The 6,415-nt window shown below is 39.7% G+C and overlaps 1 pseudogene; it reads right to left on the reverse strand.

The window, feature by feature from the left end:
* Window positions 1-3,312: 3,312 nt before the first annotated feature.
* On the reverse strand, window positions 3,313-5,115 carry LOC139461358 (uncharacterized; annotated as a pseudogene).
* Window positions 5,116-6,415: the final 1,300 nt, after the last annotated feature.

Below are 6,415 nucleotides of genomic sequence, written 5' to 3' on the forward strand. Positions count from 1 at the left end.
TCCACAAAAGGATAACGTCTTAATTGAAGTGTGGCGTAGGTTTCTTCCGTTAAGAATGACTGTGTAGCGGTACTCCCCAACTTTAAATACAGCCCCAAAAAATAATAAGAATTTCATCATCTTCTCTGATTCGTTATCCTGCCTTCAGGCACTTAAAAGTGTCTCACCATATCACCCTATTATCCTTGACATTTTAGAACTCTATAATGATCTTTCCACTGGCCAATGTGACATCGTCTTTTGCTGGTTACCAAGTCATGTAGGCATAACAGGTAACTCAAAAGCCGATGCTGCTGCTAAAGCAGCTCTTGACAAACCGTTATCTCCACTTCGCATCCAGTACAGTGATTTCAAACCAACCATCAAATCTTATACTCGGGATCTTATGCAAAAGAGGTGGGACACCAAAGTACGAAGCAATAAACTCCACGAATTGAAACCAACAATCGGTCATACCTACTTGGGTTGTCAGTCAAGACATGGCGAGGTCGTTTTACGACGGTGTCGTATTGGCCACAGTCGGTTTACACACGAATATCTGCTTAAGACAGATGAGGAACTCTCTCTCCTAAGGGTCCATGCAGGTAGCAAAAGTACTGTAAGTCCCCATGGTCCCCAGCGCGGTGATCAACCTTCAGTTGGTGGCGATCTATAGCCCGTTTTTATAATGTATTGTCAAATGATTCTGTTAGTTATCTCTTTTAACATATTAAAACTAGTTTTAAGACAGTCTGTGATATGCTAGTTTTTATACTGCCCTTCGTCGGCAGAATTTTGTACTACTTAATATATATTGTTAATGTCAATTTTGTTTCGTCACGATATGGCTGAAATATTGCCGATGTGACGTTAAGCTTTAACTCACTCACTCACTCTCTCTCCTAAGTGTATCCCTTGTGATGAAAGGTTCACCGTCAAGCATATATTGCTTGACTGTGTGGACTTTGCAATCGCAAGGGATTCACATTATCAAAGTGTAAATCTAAAAGATCTCTTTTCCCGTATCAGCGGGCATCTCATCATAAATTACTTTAAAGAAATTGGTCAGTATAATAAATTTTAAATATGTATGTGAATAATTAAATGCTTGTTTTTGAATTTGGTGTGATGCTATTAGCAACTGACATTATTAAAGGCTCTGTCCAGGAGGTTAACGTAGCGTAAAAATATTGTCCCCCTGTGTGACACATAATCCTATAGTAATTGATGTAACTATCATCAACCAGTGTTTTAAGCCAACTCATTGATATCCTGCTGGGGTCCATGCAGGTAGCAAAAGTACTGTAAGTCCCCATGGACCCTAGCATGGTGGTCTACCTTCAGTTGCTGGCGATCTATAGCCCGTTTTTATACTGTCATGTTTTGTATAGTGCTATTGATTTTATGATTAAATACTAGTTTTACATTTATTTCTGTGATATATCTAGTTATTTTACTGTCCCTCGTTGACAGGTTTTTACATAAGCTTCAATCTATGTATTATACTTAACCATTGCTAGTCACGATATGGCTGAAATATTGCCGATGTGACTTAAAACTCACTCACTCACTCACTCACTCACTCACTCACTCACCCAACTCATTGATGAGTATTTTTTAATATTGGCTAGTATTGTGCACAACCACAAGTGGCTAAAGTGATGACGTAAATCCTGCTAGGGTATTATGCAGGAAGCAGAAGTACTGTAAGTCGCCATGATCCCCAGCGAGGTGGCCTAGCTTTGGTTACTGGTGGCCTATAGCCTGTTTTTTAAACTGTATTAATGATATTGTAATGCTCATATGTTTCAGATTTTGCCATCACAAGGGATAAATATTTCAAATCATCATCTCTCAAGGATCTTTTTTATTATATTAATTCTCATTTAGTTATTGGGTTTTTAAAAGAGATAGAATTGTTTCACAAATTTTGATGATATATATTGTATAAAATGAATGACCTTTTAAGAATTAGTAGAACGAAATTATATCTGAGTTTGTTACTGGCCGTATCCTCAAAGGGGGTTGACGTAGTGTAAAATTATTGTCCCCCTGAGAGGATATTGTAAGTCCATGTCATTCAAAGAATATTTCTGGATACTAGTGTATTTGTCTTTTTACTTGTGGCTAACTTTGCAAACAATCGCCAGTTGCTGAGGGTATGATGTAAATCCTGCTGGGGTCCATGCAGGTAGCAAAGGTACTGTAAGTCCCCATGGTCCTCAGTATGGTGGTCTGCCTTCAGTTGCTGACGATCTATAGCCCGTTTTTAAATTGTGTCATTTGTTATGATCTGCTTATTTTATTGTTCTGAAACTAGTTTTACAATTAGAATCTGTGATATTTTGCTAGTTGTTATACTGTCCGTCGACGACAGGTTTTAATATATTATATAAATACATAACTTGCTCAAGTCACGATATGGCTGAAATAGTGCCGATGTGACTTAAAATTTAACTCACTCACTCACTCACATTTTTATGATAACATGCTAGTTTTAAATCTGTACCTGTGATAGACTAGTACTTTTACTGTCCTTTGTTGACAGATTTTAATATCTATGTGAATGTATTATTACTGTATAACTTGATTTAGTCACTATCTGGCTGAAATATTGCCGATGTGACTTTAAATCTTAACTCACTCACTCACTTGACTGTATTGATTTTTCCATCACAAGGGATAAATATTTCAGTGCAACTTCAATAATGGATCTTTGTAATAATGTTTTGTCTCATTTAATAATTAGCTTTTTCAAAGAAATAGAACTTGTACATAATTTTGATAATTGTGTTTTGTAATTAATAAATGATCTTTTAATACTGGTCGATTAAATTGGATAACTAAGATTGTCAGTGGCTGTACCTCGAAGGGGGTTGAAGAAGTGTAAAATGATTGTCCCCTGGAGATGGTACGTAAGTCCCTGTCATTCACAGTATATTTATTACTACCAAGTTTTTAATCGCAGAATATATGTTCTTTTAATTCGGCTAAATTGACAATAATCGCCAACCACTGAAGGGATGGTGTAAATCCTGCTGGGGTCCATGCAGGTAGCAAAAGTACTGTAAGTCCCCATGGACCCTTGCATGGTGATGTACCTTCAGTTGTTGGTGATCTATAGCCTGTTTTTATGTTGTATTGTCAACTGTTAATATATTTTAACATGCTCTCTCACTAGTTTTATGAAAATCTGTGATATTCTAGTTATTATACTGCCCTTCGTCGGCAGAATTTTATACAGTTTGAAATATATTGTTAATGTCAAATTTTGTTTCGTCACGATATGGCTGAAATATTGCCGATGTGACGTTAAACTTTTAACTCACTCACTCACTCACTCACAACGAAGCTGGGACTAGAAGTGGTTTGTGAATTATAATTTAGTACTGGCGGCTGTACTGCTTTAACTGGCGCCACACGAGTAACCAGCAATAGTGCAGCAGAGAGTGCACAAACTTTGAAAAACATCCAAACAACTAAAATAATTGAAAGAACTGACATAGCCGAAGCGGTGATGGCTATAATTGCATTTGTTTCAGGCCAAGAACTTGGTAAAGTGATTTGACCATCAAGCAATGGTTTCGAGATAGACTGAAATATGGTTTGATCTTTTCTTGCCCTTTCAGCAACACGTTTAAGACTGAGATGGGACTTTTGATCATTGGCCAAAACATTGGAAATTTCATGAGAAAATATATCAATTTTTGGAATGGTGAAGTTAACTGCTTTTCTGAAAGTTGTATCACCAGCAATACTAGAGAAGGGAGAATCCTCGAAGAAGTGTTGAAGAAGAGCAAGGTTGACAGGGTGAAGGTGTGAGATCTGGTGTTGTGAAGTGCGACAAGAACCAAAGGATGCAGGGTAATACACATCTTCAGTGGATAGAGAACAATAACATGGAGTAGCAATAAGACAGAAGTTACAACCAGGAATCATACGATGAGTACCAGGACAGGTGAGAGTAAGGAAGGGTATTCTATATACGAGAACATTTGAGGTATCAATTGACATATATATGCTGAGGTGGCTGAGGTTTGGTGACATATCGAAAATCACAAAGAGATTTGATCAGACTCTTACTATTTTGAAAGAGTGCAAGGCTACATGATGGTTTGGGGAGGATTGGAGAGCTATTCTGATAGGACAGTGTAGGACGAATTCATCACCAGAGCAGGGTGCTAAGGTAGAACTGTCCATACTGAGGAAATGTCGAGAATCCAAGGACAGGGCAAAGTAAGGAGGAATATCAAGGAGTTGAGTGGAGTGGGATGATGTAATGTTCACAGGCACTGGGAGAGAAATAACGTTAAACATTTGAAAAGGTTTAGGCAAAGATGATAAGGGAAATTTAACAGATACATAGATATGGGCCTTCGTACTGGCAAATCGCGATATGGCTGCAATATTGCCGATGCGATGTAAAATCATAACTCACTCACTCGTACTGGCAAAGATGAATTTTGCTTGAGAATAGTAATATGTCGGGTTGGTTTGGAGCAATCGAAAGTTTGGATACTTGTTAGATAAAATTGAGGCAATATGATGAATAGTTTGTTCCAGAATTTGTGGGGCAATTAGCAGAGGGATAATTTATTTTTAGCCAAGTCTAAAATGCCTAATTTAAGCTCTTGAAGTTGATGCTCCACAGTATTTGAATTTTGAATTTGGTCTATCAAAATTGAAGTGAGGGAAGCAAAAGTAGCTTGAATATTTCTAGCATTATTCTGGATCGCAGTGGCTGTGAACGTAAGGGCATCATGATTGGCCTTAACACCTTTTAGCGCATCTATTGTCTTCCAATTTCATAAATGAAGAGAGATGGGAAGAATGTTGTGTGAGGACATTGGATAGGTTTATGTCATGTTTTGTAAGGGCATTAATATGTTTGGCAAGCAGGTTGACGTCGTCAATGGTGGCTGTACCAAACAATCTTTTGGAAAGGGACCCTACAAAACTTAGAACTGCTCGTTTGGAGAGACTTGATGAGGGGACCTTAGATTCAGGGATGAGTTTAATGATTTGGTGCCTAGTTTCATTTAGCAGTGAAACACACCTGGTTTTGATGACGTTAAGGTGCATTTGGATTTGGTGCAGTATAGCACAAGTTCCATTGCCTTGGTGGCATCCACTCATGGGGAAGCTTGACCTCGTAGGTATGGACCAAGTATTCAGTTGCAAAATGGACTTGCGTGGTTGGCTTTAAAACTATTCCATAGTTGAGTCTCTGAACAGGGCTGGTGCCGAGGGTAGGGCAGGCAAACAGAGCCATAAGCCACAGGATAATCAAGCTCCAGGATGAACCTTTGATGAAATGAAAAGGAGCCATTAGAAGAGTTGACCTGGTTGAGAAGAATGTTGTGGCCACCAACACCTAAACAACCTAGCACTATGGGACACAGAACACTTGGTAACTGCTAAGGGGTGGTCACTCATATCTTATGGTCATGCAATTCACGTCACAAAAGATAGGGGGTAGCTTGATAAAACCTATGCAAATGAATCATTGGAAGTACTTATGTCCGTGTTTGTGCTTCTTACCAGACATTGTTCTGGACCTATGGAAGTGCTTGATCAGGGATGGATCAAGATTGGAGGTGGGCTCCCAGGTCGTTTCTGAGGAGCCTAACCACTTGATTTGGTACTGTTTGGTACCCTTTACCATTTTACATCTGATAAATTTGTCAACAGGATACGTTTGATTATCTTGAGATTTGACATCCTGTTGGTGAGCAATGGGTGGTGCAGAGCCTGTATCACTGATGTGTGGCTCTTGAAGAACCACCTGTGTGTCTGAGGATGTGTCAGCATCAGCAGACGTGCTGGGACGAGGAGCATGTGTGTCCGTTTCAGCAGAAGCACAGACGAGGAGGATGACAACCATGGTTGGGAGTGTGATCTGGAAGACGGTCGTTGGGAGTGCGAACATTGTGGGGCTTGAGGCGATTGGCATGGATAAGTGCCTTGTGCGTCTTGTTCGTTCGAACATGTTGTAGCTTGAAGGTATGATTGGGACCAACCCATTTAACTGACAGTTTCGGGGACCTACCAGGGAGAACATGGGAATTTTTCATCAGGACTAGATCACCTACTGAGTATTGGGGATATTTAGCTTTGAGATAGTGCGCTCTTTGTTGATTTCTTGAGAAATCTTCATGTTGGCCTTAGCAATGGTTTTGGCTACCTTGAGATTGTCAAGAAGGGTCTGAAGATGGCGTTACGCCGTTTTGCCTAGAGAGGGCTTGGGAAGAAGAGCAACATCAATAGGGAGATGCATCGGGAGTGTAGCCAGTGGAGGCACATGGTGCACTGCGCATTGACATCATGACAGATGGGATTAGGTCTGCCCAATTGGACTGTTCAGAGTCACAATAAGCTCTGAGTGCTTGCTCAATGGCCCTATTACGTCTTTCACACATGCCATTGGGTTCAGGAT

Source organism: Haliotis cracherodii, unplaced genomic scaffold (genome assembly GCF_022045235.1).
Source record: "Haliotis cracherodii isolate W230 unplaced genomic scaffold, xgHalCrac1.p SCAF_14, whole genome shotgun sequence".
NCBI classification, from domain to species: domain Eukaryota; kingdom Metazoa; phylum Mollusca; class Gastropoda; order Lepetellida; family Haliotidae; genus Haliotis; species Haliotis cracherodii.